The sequence below is a fragment of the Pithys albifrons genome, chromosome 2 (assembly GCF_047495875.1).
Source record: "Pithys albifrons albifrons isolate INPA30051 chromosome 2, PitAlb_v1, whole genome shotgun sequence".
NCBI classification, from domain to species: domain Eukaryota; kingdom Metazoa; phylum Chordata; class Aves; order Passeriformes; family Thamnophilidae; genus Pithys; species Pithys albifrons.
This window is the reverse complement of record NC_092459.1, coordinates 38,016,571-38,031,557: the sequence shown is the minus strand read 5'-3', so window position 1 is coordinate 38,031,557 and position 14,987 is coordinate 38,016,571.

Genomic DNA, 14,987 nt, shown 5'->3' with positions numbered 1-14,987 from the left:
TTGATGACTTAGTACAGATGTACATATATGGAAATGGAATTTTCTGTCAATTTAAAAAAATGAAACATATGTTAGAAAACAATGCTTACCAGAAGCATTCTTTCACAAAGTAGAACAATTGCAAGATAGGTCACAACCATGAAATAATGAAAGGGGTTTATATGTTCTGGCTGAAATTCTGAATAAGCATTGCATTAACACTCAGAAGAAAAGAAGAAGAAATATTTTCCTTTGAACTCAATATTTATCTGAATTCACTACACTACCATGGAAGGTACTTTGTTCTGATTTATCTCTCCTTTTTAGTGGAATATTTTGAAATCTTAAGAAAACGAGACAAAAGTTATGTATATGTTTTATTTTGCAAAAAACTTAACCGTCTCCTTGTCATATTTGTGATTGCTTACAATGCTTTAAGAATAAAAACAAATTGTCCTCTCAGGGTTTTTTCCTGTCTTCTGAAAGCATAGGGTCATAAGCTTTCTGGTACTCTGATTCATGGAAATGTTTGTGTTTTGGCAAGTCTTGTATCCAAGGTGACATAACCACAACATTTTATCTCTTCTTTTTTCTCAGTTCCATAAGCCAATGGACAATGGTCTTTCCTTACATGAAGATGGCATGTCTAAGAGATATAGTTAATCTCTGCCACTGTAGCTGTAGTGGGTGGTGCACTGTGTATCATTATATAGAAGAGTATTAGATGATTTTAAAAGCTGCTACTACCCTTACATATAGAATTATGGACTTCCTAATTAAAAATATGTATACAAAAATTCAGTGGGATGAACTACCCAACACCTTGTAGTCAGTGAAATTTTAGTTATCCAACAAAGACATTTCAGTTACAATGAACAAAAATTGCTTTAGATGCACTAATGTTTGCTGATAGTCATAAGGGCTCTCAGCTTACTTTAGCATTATTTTAGTGTTGTTTGTTTGTTTCTTCATTATTGTAACCTTCCCTTTCTTACTAAACAAAAATAATCTGTCTGAAACATGGAATGCTGCTGTAAATTCTAATCTTGATCAAATAATAACAGAGAAATTTACGTTTTCATCTACAGTACAGACACATTTATTTTGTCACAAACTTCCATTTAGTATAATGTTTTTTTTCTGATCTATCACATCTGGAAAAAGTAAATCCACAACAAAACATTTCTTATTCAGATCACATTATTGGGCTAATTATCTACTCAAGAAAATTAACTAGGACTTCTGTAACCTTTTTTTCTGAGCTGCTGGAATACACTGAGAGGCCCTGATTTACTTTAAAATTAATATATTTAGATTGAAAATTTTCACTGGAATTGAACACATACATTGCTTTGTATGCTAATGTTCTACCAATGGCCTTGAAGAGAAAGGTTTTACATGAAAATGCTTATTGCCCTTGTAATTAAGTTACTTCTAGGATCACATTTGTTCTTTCTGGAGAGATAGATCTGAGACTAACTCAGAATAGTCTCACACTACAGTAGTCAGAAGGACATCAGTGACTGTATGAGCTGCTTTACTCTTAATAATTTTTGTGAATCCACATCCTTCCTCTCCCACACTTATTATTTTCTACACTGACTATTTCATATGATTCAAGCAAGGTTTATGAACTTTAATGAACATAATGAAGGAGAATTCTTTCCAAGGTTGGCATAGCTTCTTGCAGCCACCAGGATTACATAAAAATTATTGTTCAGAGTGAAAATGTTATCTTTTTTATTATCATTTTGGAATTGTTGTCACAAAATTAATATACTAACTATCTTTTAGCAGACAGTCTTTCTTCTAAACTAAGTCATCCTTTCAGTTATTGTTGCATGAACAGTATATATGTGTATCTTCTCCAATGGATAGAGGACATTGATTGGGCACTGGCTTGTGGTTTGGAGAGATGCAATACATTGAAAATTTGAACTAGATTCACAGTACTTTGCCACATTAACATGACTCATCCCATGTGCTATGTACAATCTCTTTTAGATTCTTCTTAATAAACACACTATATTTCAAAAATAAGAAGGATTTGCAGGCAGGAGTAATATATTTAACAAGATGTGATAGGGACAAGATGATGAATTTGGGAACATGACTTCATCATCATCATCAAGTATATTCTATCTACATTCCTGGTTGCATCTCCTCAGGGTTAGTATTTCACTGAAAGAGGAAATAACAAAGGACTGAAGTAATATCACAGAAGAACTTTCTTTTTTAGCAGCATATCTGCGTATTTCTGCTAAAATATGACTAGCTTTACTCTCTAGAGTAGTTTGGGGCAGGTATATGCTCTAGTTCAGAGCTGAAGATATTTTAATCAACATTATTCTATGTGTGGGAAAACCAAGAAATTAAATAGATCAATTTCTGTGTATCTTATCCTTGATACAGATGCATGTTTTAAAAATATTTTGCCCTCATTATGAAAGAGAAATTCCTCAGAGTTATTATTTAAGGTTATAAATGATTCAGTTAACATTAATAAACATTTTCCACAGTTGTTTCCAGTGAAATGCGTGCAGCCATGCTTTAGAAGATACTCAATTCAGTGGGAAAAAACAGAACAGAGAAATGTATTCATTATAGTTGAAATCACTTAGTCTACTAACCCCAATTATGTATACTAATCGGGTCATTCTTACACTGAGCTCATATTTTGAGGCTAAAATGCAAAGCACATATTTCTTAAAGAGAGATTGATGTCTGACCTGTGACCAGAGGTCTGGAAGGCCTACACGGATAATCTGAAAGAAGTACAGAAAAAGTCCCTACATCTAGGGCTGGCTCATTATCCATGAAACATTGCAAAACATTTGCTACCTACCCTAAAAATATGAGTCTCTGTCTGTTTGTGAGCAGGCTGCCAACATGCCTGGATGTCTCAGTATCAGTATATTCAGTATATGTGTTACAAAAGTGATTCCCAGAAGAAATGATTGATGCCTTTTGCATTACAAGAAGAAAGTGCTCCAGTATTGGAGGCACAGATGATTTAAAGCCAGGGTATACAGCTCAGTATTAGTGATAAATTTATTTTTCAATATTCAGACCAATGTATTAGCAAACAGCAAAATGGGGCTTGCACACCTATATGAACAGCTTTAATGAAGAATTTTATTCAATCTTATTTCCTTACTGTTTTCTTGGTCGTGTGAACTGTGAATTAAGTTGAATACAAAAGGTTTTCACTGCACTGAATTACCTGTTTCACCTTGAAAAGCCACATGAAATAAAGCTCTTAAAGCCTTTTGAAAATGACCTTTTTCCTCAGCAATGATTTATCTTTCCCCTCGAAAATCCTTTTTACAAAAGGGAGTATGATTAAAGGAAGCCAAGCAGCACAAACACTCAGTGAAGATCCTGCTTATCTGGAACTCACTTGACAATGTATGTTTTTGGGGTCGGGAATGCTGCAGGTTCAAGGGATAATTCTGCCTTTCAAGCACTTCAATTTATTTCATGCCTGAGCACTGTCATTGTATGCAGACAAGATGAAACGCATCGTTGTGTAAAGAAATTGAAATGAAATCCTACTTGACCCAGCAGGATGGGGCATTATGTTTGACTCAGTAGTGATTCCTGGAATAATATCTAATTCCAGGAGGAAAATTTCTTGATATGGCCACCTGCTGTGAGTGTCTTTGTCCAGGGATCACAAGTTGTTCTGGGTGACTGGGCTCAGGACATGCCTAGAAGAAAGCAGCCAGCCTCCTGCTGGTATTTAGATCTCTTCATTTTCTGTATGCTGCCATTCAGTGGAAATGAGTGAATGAAGAGCAGGGAAAAGCTGAAGCACTTCCACAGGAAGACACATGCTCCAGCAGAAATGGGAGGTAAAACCCATTTGACACAGGTTTCTCACAGAGCTTTCTTGAGGGAGATTGGGGAAAACTGTAATTAAGAATTACTGTTTTTTACCTTGACAGGCAAGTTTTTAATTTTTTTTTTTTCTTTTTGTTGGTCACACAGACCAGTCACTGGGATGTCATTCCCCATTCAACCTCTGTGAAGTGTTTACTTTGAAAAGGCTGCACTCCACCAAATTAAATAAAATTGGAGCACTCCATGTCTCACAAGAGGGAATCGTGCAGACAGCTTTATTACTTCTGTCAGAGAACAAAGGTTTTCCCAGCATGCAGGGGATTATTAGGCCAGCACCAAATAAACGGAATGCAGAGCATCAAAACTTCAAATGTGACCAAGAGACAAGAGGGGGGAGAATCCATAATTGATTTCTCTGCTGCTATAGTATGAAGAATAAGATTACTCAGGTGATGCCACCTAGCCAGCTTCACCGTTGGGGTAGAATGAAATTTCAATGCAAAATTCATAATTACCACTAATCAAGTTACTACAGAAATTGATAATTACCGCTCCCTCCAGATAGTCCATCTATATAATATGAAAATATCTTTATATGCATTAGAAATAAAGTTCATTCCTGGTAGGGAAAAATACCAGCCTTTTCTTCCCTTCACTAGTGGTTTAAGACATCTTACAAGTTCATTTGAAGACCCAGTATTTATATCTTGAATTCACTAAATTATTCTTCCTTGATAACGCATGCTAACACAGGGGGCCTGGTCCTTTTTCTCCTTTTTGTTTTTTTGTTTTTGTTCTCTTTTAATGATAGTTATTAAGAAGAAACCCTATCCTTACTTTCCTTCTTTTATCATTTTCTCTACCCCTAAATGTTTGTATTTTCTACATCTGACAGCTGGAGCAGGGGTCAAGGAATTTTCATACATCCCCTTAGTCTGCAGTGCCATATTTCCTGCATTGGCAGCTTCATACAGTGCAGCTGAGAGGACTGCATGCACAAATGCTGTCTATTCTAATGACATGAATGAGTTTCTGAATATCACAAAAATTGTAGAAGGTCATGTCTTGTTAAAAAGAGATGGGAATCGTAACCTGTACAGTAACTTGGTAAAGAACAGCAAAGTTCTAGAGGATGCTCTGACTGGCAGCATCCTGCCTTCTTTCTTTATAGAAGTAAAACTAGCTTATGGTAAAAAAAAAAAAAAAAAAAAAAAAAAAAAAAAAAAAGCAAACCGGAAACATTTCTAATTAAAAGCTAGAGAGAGAAAAATACCTCTTCCAAATATGTACCTTTTTCTTTTTTCTTTTTTTTTTTTTTTTAATAATCAGTTCTGCTTTATGTTGTATCCTTCTACCAAAACTGGTGGGAGTGCTCAAACCTAAACAGAGTCCTGAATTTGCTCTTTGATATTTCAACTGCAGATCCTACACCTTAGGAACCAGAAAGAAAAAAATCTTGATTGCTGCATTGTATTACTCAACTTCTGTGCATCTCCCTTGCCCTATGCAATAGTAGTGCTCATGTTTTCAGGCTTTGTACTGAAGCATGATGTTACAGATCCAAAATGTAATAGTAGAAGGGATAGGCCTAAAATAATTATTTTTTTAAATGTCAAGAAGAGTTTAGAGCCATGAATGCCTTAGGCCATGAAGTCATCCTAGCACCCATAATGAAAAGAATTTGTCAGACTAAGTTGTCATTTACATTAAAGAAAAGCAGTCTCAGTTACAGGCACAACATCCAACAGTTAGGGCCAAATTCTGTTCCCATTCAGATCAGTAGGATCTTTTGTCACCAACTTGAACAACAGAAGGAACCAAATCCTTCAAGCAATATTTTCAGTGCCAGCTTTCTGAGCTTTATGGCACAGTTTGGCATGGCAATGAATTGTATATTGATTATGTGCTCCTGCAATTCATTTTCAGCACAATAAGATAAGCCAGGTTACCGCACTGATTCAAAGTCAGGCTTTAGCCTGCTAATAAAATATCAACAGTCATAACAAGAGGCATTTCTTGTCACATAAGTCAAAAGTTTGTATTTGACCAATCAGAATCAAAATGACACTGTTTATGTGGCACTGTAAAGAGTTTACTTTCCAGGGGAATAATCCCTTGAAATGCTGATTTGCCAAATAAAAAAAGAAATTTTAAAAATCTGCTTTATTTTTTAACCCCACTGATACTTAGTATAGAACATATTCTGCCACTGTTTTTTTAGCTTGTAAGATTTTACAGTCACAAAAGTAACTTAATAAATTTGATAATGTTAAGCTGTCTGTGAAACAATGTATATATTATCATAAAATCCAGGGCTATAATCAAACTATTGACCTCTCTATTTTTAATACAAGCCTATGTCTTGATAGCCTATCTGCTCTTATATATTTTGGTATCTAATATGACAATTAACATAAACTGAGAAGGTTTCAGGGGAAGGAGAATGTGCTACAATATTTCCTGTAATATTATTTTTGTTACAACTTCATGCATTGGTTTTTGCTCTGCCTAATCTTGAATGGTGTCCTGCAGTCAAAATGATTTAACTATAAATATTTTTTTAGAAAAGTAAGGAAAATATTTTAGTTCAACTACATATATTAAACTACCTTGAAGTAACTGATAAGATAATTGCAAAGCAGCCAGAAAAAATTGCAAGTCTCTTATCAAGTTTGGAATTTCTATCCATATTCTATTGGATAGAAGATTTGAAAAGCAGAGCCTGAAATGAGAGAAGTGATACAAAAATAGGAAATCAGTTCATGCCTCGCCAAGTGGATGAGAAAGAAGAAAGCTGTCCATGAGGAGGAAAATTGAGGGGAGTCTGGAGACAAGTTGCAATTTCAGGAATTATTTTTTCTACGTGAATATACATCTAGGGAGAGTTCATTGCTTCACTGGCAGCAATGACAATAGGCAACACCTACACAAGAATCAGAAATGGAACTAGAGGAGAAAGGAGCTGGAGTGGGAAGTCCATTTCATACTGGAAGCAAAGAGCATGAATGGCCTGAGTTTGTAAAACTAGACCTTAGCTCCCACAAACATGGACTGAAGCTTTGTTGTGGACCTTTCAGTAAAATATTTTGCAATTTGATGTTCTAATAATTCAAGTACTGTTTGGATGATACTTTCAGACACATGGTATGTTTCTTGAGAATGTTCCTTGGGGATGTGCAGGGATAAGAGATGGACTCCATGATTCTTGTGGGCCCCTTCCAACTCAACATACTATGTGATTCTGTGATTCTGAAAGGGAGAAAGTATGTTTATCAGATAGACACTGTTGGCACATAGTGATAGAGAATACTTCTGAGTTTTCAGTTGCAGAAGTAGTATTGAGTATGCTACTTCATGAATTTAGATATCTTTGAGCAAGATGTATCAAGAAGCAAGAGTTTGATTTTTCTTAATTTAACTAAAACCCACTTTGGAGGAAGAATGTTTCATTCACTTTTGTGGTAACCTCTCGTTTCACAGTTATTATGCATATATAACATGTTACAGTTAAAAAATATTACTTGAATCACAAATTTCCACTCTATCAGTAAGCTGAATTTTAGTCTCAGATATCAATACTGGCACAAGGACAACCATCAGTAAACAGAATTTTTCTGCTTTTTTGAAGTGGCCAAGTTCTCCTGTGACACACTGGAAGGTACTGTTGTATATCTTTTTCCTGTGAAAAGCAGATTGAAGACCTCATAACCCTTAAGCAATAGGGAAGCCTGAATTTAAAAGATTCAGATGTCTTATTCACCTAAGCATTCAAAATCCAGGCATGAATCTAATCTGTGAATTCAAAATTTCCTTGCAGGAAAATGTTCTACCTGTTGTTAAAATGTGGTCCTGAGAGCTTGAGAACCCAGTTGTGCTCAGATGTTCACTGGCACTTCCTGGCACTTTATATGATCAGTCATCTAGTTTCTGGGGGAGAAAAAAAGGGATTATGACTTTAATTTTCGCTGTACATCTCTATGTATATCTTTGGCACTATAAGAAGATAATTAATAAATACATCCTAGATCTTCCCAGGTGATTCAAATGCTTCAAATTACAGAGCGTGAGTCAGAAACCCCAGAGTGTTTCAGATTTGAATGATTCTAGGACTTCAGAGATGTGCCATGTGCTTTGAAGCAAGATTAAAAAAGAAATGCTTAAAGCATCAGGAAATTTGAAAGGCACTGTTTCAAAACTCAACAGAAATGCTCACAGACCTGCTTCAGTATGAGTGGTGTCAGGTACAGAGGTGCAAGTGGCAAGGAAAAAGGATCCTGTCAGTTCTCAGTACAGCTAAACAACTGCAACAATAAAAATCTCAGCTATGAAATGAAGATGAACCCCCAGGGACCTTTCCTCATAGTTTTGCTGGATGTGGCTGCTGCTATTTCCATTTCCAGCTCAGTAGTGAGGCTGAGCACATATTCAAAAGACGCAAACACATGGGCACACAACAGAAATGCATCAGGACAACACACGGATCATCATAAATGGGAGAACAAGGCCTTTCCTAAGAGCCACATCAGACTAACACCATTCACATGAACATGGACACAGACAGGCCTATACTCTTCCTTGAGTCTGATTGACTGGGCTTGAAGTTTGGGAGTTGACAGATGCATAAAACTTCACTCTCATGATTCACAGGCAAGTGTCCCTCAGACCAGACCTTAAGGCAACTTTCACAAAGTCATACCTTCATCCTTTTTTTAATCTGGTCTCCAGCTCTGACCTTGAGCCTTCCCAACTTCTGGTTCCTTCTTTTCCAACTCACAAGCTAGTCCATTGTAAACTACCAAATACCCCCAGACTGCATCACAGAGAAAATAGTGTTTAGTAAGTGCATAGGACAGAGTGCAACATTCAGATGCAGGTCTTGACCAGAGAATTTTACTGAAGCACAGTTTACACATGACCAGCACATTTTGTCCACCCTCCTCCCCATTTTCTCACATTTGTTCCTTCATAGCCTAGATTTGGCCCTCTTTTTTTTTTTTCAACTGTGATTCTCTTCTCAAAAATTCCCAAGTACATTTAGGAAGATTTTTATATCTCAAAAATCCCCTTACAATATTGTATTACGAGTTAATTTTGTCATGAGAAATGTGATAATTTTGCTTTTCCTTCTTGTAGCAACATTGTTTTGGCTGATTTTTTTCTGAGTTTGTGCTTGAGTGGTTCCCTTCGAACAACTGACTCAACAATTTCAGTCGCCCAAGTGACCTACAGATTGTCCTCTTTGATATTGTCTCCTTCTTAATCTGCTTTTAATGAGTTAAACATAAGTTCTTGTATAGAGAAGAAAAAGAACTCTTGCATGTTGGTAAAACTACCCCAAGGGAACTGACTAGCTGGATTAAATGTGGCCTGTTTGTCAAATTCTTGTTTGTTCATATAGAAATCTCTCCCATGGAGGCCAAACTTATCCTCAGCTTTTATTTTTGCTTCTGATAAACAGGCTGTCATGATCTCTTCCTCAATCAAATATTGCAAAACCCAAGTCCCATGTTGCCTTCTTTCATATGGTCACAAAATTTAAACAGCATCAAAACTCAGTATAGCAATCCAACCAAAAATAATTGTTTTCTCTAAGGTACTCTCTGTCTTACCTGTTCAAAAAAAAGTTTGTTCCATTATTTTGACCTGCCATTATGTTCCAGAAATATGGATCAAAATTATTATATTTAATTTTTAAATGACTGAGCTAAATGACCCTGCATCAATATGTAGTATCTTAGAACTGTTCAGTTTGGGGTTTTTTTATACCTCAACTTCACTAAGGAAATATGTCTCATCATATACACTTCATAAAAATTTTCCTGAATTTACAGAGGACAGAGGGAGATACTGTTATCAGTTTTAGCTTTTGGGTTTTGACATACTTTTAGTATTAGAAAATTATGGCAGAAGGGCACTAGAAACTTGCTGTTTATGGTTAACACCTCTTCCATGACCATCATTAGGTACTCTCAGCTACTGCTGACATGTGCAGGTAACGTAATGTAATGTGCAGCAGAAGGATGTCAAATGCAGCTTGAAAATCAGTGAGGTGAGGGTTTTTAAAAATGACTGTTCAGAAAGATTACAATGAGAGGTAGTCCTTGAGAGTTTACTCATGAAAGATCTACAATAATTTTTGGAATTATCCTTGAAGTCTTAAATGTCCAGTGTTTAAATTTCCTTGATGGCTCTTTGCCTAAAATTTATTAAAAAATTAAATTCCTTATCACAATCTGCTTATTCTTAAAATCCACTGATGCAATAAAACATACAATAGTATTTTTATTTACCTGCACCAATATTGATATGCTCCCTTGTATTTTTCATTATTTCTTTCTTTTATTTCTTTTTTTAATTACCTGGAAGAGGTTAAGGTTCCAAAGTCATACAGGAGCCAATGGACAAAATTCATGGTATATTCCAAGTAATTCAATTCCAGAGTAGGAGTTTACAGTCTCAGTGTATCTAAAACCACTTTTCTTAGAGCATATTTCCAATTTCTAAGCAAAAAGAAGTATCTTTACTTGGATGCATGAATCAATCTTAAGCTAAACTATCCATATGTATGTGAATATACAGTATTTGGTTCCTAGATTATATTCTTCCAAAAGACAAGAACACTTCATGGGTTTTGGGTTGATATTATAGTCAGTTTTAAGAAATAAAAAAACAAACAAACAATCAAACAAAAGAAATCCCAACCCTTTATGGAAGATATAGCTGATAATTAAAACACTTTTACCACTGTCTTAATCATGTCCATTTAGCATTAGGTGAGGAGACGGTAGGGAAAAGGCACCCTCAGCCCATAAGAAAAGAAAAAAGGTTGTGCAGATTTAATCATAGAACTGAGAATGAGATCATTCCTGTACCTAAACCTGTTAGAAACTGTAGTATGAAAGGTGAGATATGTTCAGAATATTAAGAAGCCTTCACATTTGACAAAGGATGCGTGTTCACACAAACCTTGAGAAGATCCCTTAGGAGTTACAGTTTAAAAGTCTCACTAGGTGTTTGTTCTCAGGATGATGATTAGATTTTAATTAGCACAAGAGCAGCCAAACTCCCAGAGCCTCAATTACTTACTACCTTGGACAGTGGATGCTATTCATATCAAGAAGATATAACTGAAAAACTAAATCCACATTGAAACTAAAATTAGCATTTTAAACCCAATAAATAATCAGCCTTATTTATAGCATTCCCAGAGTACCTGGATATCCTTTGCAAGCTTTTGTTAGACACAGAAACCTCCAAACCCCGATAATCAACACAAGTTTCTTTGCATATGCTGCTGGTTTGTGCAAACTTTTAAAGTGTTCACTGTTTATCTTCATAAACTGCAGTTTATAAAGTAAAGCTGCTGTCTACATAGCTTAGATCCTAGAATACAAAGACTAAGAATATTTTTGATTATAACATGCATGTAACATTCTATTTCCATAGATGTCTGTCTCTTTTTTTGTAGAATTTCTCCAACAGTTAATGGATGTTTTCTAACCATTTAGGTGGATAGATAGACCTCTTATGGTCATCTAGTTCATTCCTCATCTCAAAACAGTGAACTACAATAGGTTCTTTAAGATCACATCCTCTGAAAATCTCTAAGGACAGAAATTCCATAACCTCTCTAGGCAATCTAGTTTAGAGATTAAGTACCGTCATAACTGTTGTGGTTTAACCCCAGCCAGCAATGAAGTATCACACAGCCAGTAGCTCACTTCCCCACTGCTGGAATGGAGGAGTCAGAAGAATAAAGACTAGAAATCTCATGGGCTGAGATAAAGGCTGTTTAACATGTAACACAAAAGAAGTGCATGCAAGCAAAGCAGAATGAGGAATTCATTCACCACTTCCCCTGGGCAGGCAGTGTTCAGCCACCTCCAGGAGAGCAGGGCTCCATCAAACATAATGCTTACTTGGGTAGATAAACTCCGTAACTCCAAATCTCCCATCTCTCTTTTGAGGTGGTGGAAAGACACATGCACTTCTAGTGCATAACTCATGATACAGTAGAAATTGTTTAGGCTAGAAAACATAGGTGAATGTAATTTCCTGATGAAAATCAAGGAAAAAATGAATTGTAAAGAATGCATTGCCAAGAATGCTTTTGATTACCACATGAATATCAACTTTGTTTTTCTTTTTAAATGGAAATTGTCAGAATATACAGATAGTGATAACATGTACTCGAGATGTCATTTCTCATGTCTCATGATATTTTTATAACATACACTGTTGTGTGACCAGCTGTAGCCTGATAATGTACCATATGTACCCATGCAGCATCTTCAAGCTAATGCAATTCCAGGATCTTTAAGAATTACAAAGAAGCAAATAACAAAGTAACTGAATATTTTGCTTCTTGCTTCAATTTTTAAGGGGGCCCAACTTTTACTTATCTGAAAAAATTAGATTGGGATATCAAAACATTAGTAACTGTTGCAAAAAGATAAAACCAGGTTATTTTCAAAAATGGTTGTGTTCGATGTCAAAAATATTTTTCAGTGCTTCATCATCAGCTAAAAGAATCTTTGGTTGTAGCAGTAATGATTTCAGGAATAACCCAGAGTTACATGGCTAGTTCTCACTCAGAAGAGAAAAATACCTCTGATGAATAACAAGTTATGTTCTCTTTTACAGCTTATTAGAGGATCTTTGGAGATCCTAGTATCCTAGCATACTGGTTCATTTTAGCTTACCAGAATTACTGCTACAAACATAGGGACTTTATAATAACTGTCTAAAGTATATATTATATGTCTGTATCCACACACAAAAAATCAACAAATGCTAACTAATAATCCAAAATAAGCTACCAGTTAATGGAGTGATAAGAATCACCTTTGTCAGATTTAAAGATAGAGGTGAGAAATTTTATTTGACACATGATGTGTTTGGGTTTTTTCCATTTTATAGACAACAAGACCTTTTTAAAGTGAAAATTTATACAGTATTATGTATGTGTGTGTATAACACAGTATAATTATCCAAATACTTTGGTTAAGGTGAAGGAAGCATCTTTAATTTAAGAAAAGGGATTTAAGAAACTTTATTATCCCCAAATCAAGACAAAAAATGTTATACTCGTGTAATTCAGAGTTCAGAATAAAACTATAAGACACAAAGAGATCATACAATAATGATACATTTAGAATTCAGGTGTATATGTTGTACTAAAACTGCATTTTAAAGACAAATTAGACTTTTTTTTATGTTGTGATTCTGTGAACTGGATGACTGAAAAGGAGCTTGGCTGAATGTAACTGCACATGAGAAAAAAGCTCTGCATGTAAGGCAAGAAACTGAATAGGAGAATAACACCTGCAAAAGTACCAGTACCCATGCCAAAAGCCAAACAGAAGGGCTACACCAAAAGTTAAGGAACCTCATGCAGTGTAAGAGAGGAATTGAAGCTTCCCTGCAGTAAATGGTGGAATATTATTTGTAGAGCAGACTATATCTTTCCAGCAGGATATTAACTAATTGCCTTGGATAGAAAATTCACTAGGACAGACACAATGAACAAGGCCTGTGGAGTCCTAACATTTTCTAGGGACAAAAGATGGCTAAGTTCTGATAGAATAAGCTTGAAGCTTTTCTCATTACTACTTAAATGATATGGAAGGGCCTTTTTCAACTTGAAAATCCCTAAAATGTTTCCAAAGTAAAGTCACACTCTTTTAGAAGTTTTACAGTTGAGAGATGTATATGTGTGTAGATAGATGTGTATTCAGCATTAGCATCTGTTAGAAGTTAAATGCCAACCAGCCACTCATTAACTCCTTCTCCTGAGCAGGACAGAAGGATATAAGATGATGAGAAAGCCAGTGTGTTCAGAGTCAGCAAGGTTGCTTACCACCTACTGTTGTAGACATAAGAGACGTGACTTGAGGAAAAATAATTTATTGCAAACGAAAATAAACCTATAAAATTTTAAACAGAAAGACAAAAATTAAAACACCTGTTGTTTCCTTTCTGCATGCTTAAATTCACTCCCTCACTGAAGACACCTCTTGTGCAAGGGGATGGGAGTTTATGGGCAGTACACAGCAGTTTCCCTTTGCTGTTCCTTCCTTCTTGCATTTTTCCTCTATTCCAACATGATCCTCTACAGATTGAAGGAAATATTTGTTCTACCATGGAGCATCTCCTCTTCCTCTTTCTCCTCTGACACTTGTGTTCCCTTTCATGTTTGTTTTTTGTTGTTGTTGTTGTTTTGTTTTGTTTTGTTTTTTCTTTTCTCTTTTGGGTTTGGGGGTGGAGGGGCGGTGTTTGCTGTTTTGTTGGTGTTGGGGCTTTTTTAATCCTACTCTGTCCATGTGGCATTTTCTGCCCTTTCTAAAATATGTTTTCATGGTGTTGTCACACATTTTGTTGCAGGTTCAGCTGTGGCCAACAGTGAATTTGTTGCAGAACCAGCTGTGTCCAGCACAGGCCAGCCCCCCTTTCTCCCAGAAGTCACTCCTGCAGCCCACTGCCACTGCCACAACTTACCACCATAACCCAATACACACACTCTGTATGAACTTGCTTTTCATCATTATCTTCCATAGAATCCTTAAAAGTGGTTCATGGATCATTAAGGGTCATTCTTTGCAGACAAGCAATGACTTCTCACATAGTTGTATTCTTGCTTTCTACTTACCTTTGCAAATTGTTATTTCAGTTTAATAAACTGTATGAATACATAGTTACACTGCTCAGGCTCAATGATGCCTGATGTAGAGACATCTGATTCATCTCCAGCAAACACCAACTCAAATTTAAGAGTTGTAAATCATACTGACCCAAGATGATGCATCCATATAGATCAGTGCAACACTGGTTGAAGATGTAGTTTGGGTTACGCACCTTAATCTTATCACCTAACCACAATAACACAACCTTATCACCATGTTGGGTGATAAAGATATAATTTTTTTTTCATTTTGCTCTCTCAGGTGTAGTTGTATGCTGATACAATACAATGTTTTCTTTACTTAAGTGTGACCTTGAACATTACTGTGTGGTACATCTTTGTGTAACATGAGGCTCTGAGCAACCTGGTCTAGTAGAAGGTGTCCCTGCCGATGGTGGGGTGGTTGGAACTAGATGGTCTTTAAAGTCACTTACAACCCAAAGCATTCTATGATTCTATGATGTTTTCAGATAATACTTGAGTT